Below are 1,455 nucleotides of genomic sequence, written 5' to 3' on the forward strand. Positions count from 1 at the left end.
TACCGGAAACCAGAATTACGTGACTAGCTGCAGTACAGTTCTGGCTGACACGAGAGATGAACGCTTGACGCGGAACTCTATGCTCAAGTGAATGTTATTGTATATTCATAACCGTAAAATTCGTGTAAGTACTTATCCTTAGTTTCATCTATCAGTTGCCTACATGCACGAAAGAAACTGCGAGTATAACTGCTGTTAAGGTGAAAAATTTGGAGCCAGTTACATTTCGGTTGCGCGTAATAGCTTTCGCCTGACAGAAAGAAAGCATACCATTGCTGTTTTTGTAACACATGTGTGTGATCCCGATGTAGATGTAGACTCGTGATTAAAAACTAGTTAACATTTGTTGTTACGCAGTTACATCAACTATCATCGTGTATTAAATACTCAGACACATATTACGATACTAAAGCTTTTCGGGCAAAGTAAATAAAGCAAGGCCATACATACACTACTGACACTCTTGGGATTACTATAAATACATTTATACATGTACTTTAAATTTATTTATTACTCAATGCCCTTAAATTACTTTAATGTTGTATAATTCATTGTCTAATCCAACCAAAAAAAGCCTTCAAATTTCATAAACGCTTTTCTGTTAGTGCTTGGTGTAGCACGTCAACCTCTCATTTTTTTTCTAGGTGTATCTACTACAGGTAAAAGTAGTTCATTGACATCTTCTTCCTAGCGAGGTTAAAACTATTAACATATATTTCGCCTAAAAGCGTCATCTAGATTATTACCATACACAGGGTCTTCCCTGTGTGCATCACAACTTCATGATAATGACTCACCCTACTTTTGTTTACTTTTGTAATAAGGCATTTTTAGCATGTGGTGGTAGTAGAATTAATTTTGTAATTCACTGAGAAGGATGGTATATATGACTCAGTTATGTATGGTATTAAACACTTCTTTGATAGTTCTGCTTTCTTTTTCTCCACATCAATACTGTTTGTGTTGAGTATCGTTTCCACAGAAACAACACAGAGAACAAGATGTTAACAGAAGAAAGTGTAGCACATAAGCAATAATTTTTCACTGTAAGCAACTGTTTTCCTCTTACAATGGCTTCTAATTCGTGAAGGACGGATCAGTTTCAATACCTTGCTATATACCTTGTGAGTGTGTGCTTACCATGCCAATTTGAAATCTAAGTGTATGACTAGTCATATGGCTGTCATATGACTAGTCATATGGCTGTCAATGAGTTTGTAATGGAAGGTTGTAAATATCACCAGCTTCAGTGTTTTTTCAAATGTGAATGACATGTAACAAAAACAATTGAGTGTATCTATTATGCCTTATTCTACCTCTATTATGTAATGACATTACAGAGACTCTCATTTTCTTAAAAATAACGTAATAGGCAATGCTTAGCAGAGTATTTAAACAGTGACAGTCATCATGTTAACAATGTTGTTGCTATTGTCATCTTCAGACTGAAGTCTG

The sequence above is a fragment of the Schistocerca cancellata genome, chromosome 1 (assembly GCF_023864275.1).
Source record: "Schistocerca cancellata isolate TAMUIC-IGC-003103 chromosome 1, iqSchCanc2.1, whole genome shotgun sequence".
NCBI lineage: Eukaryota > Metazoa > Arthropoda > Insecta > Orthoptera > Acrididae > Schistocerca > Schistocerca cancellata.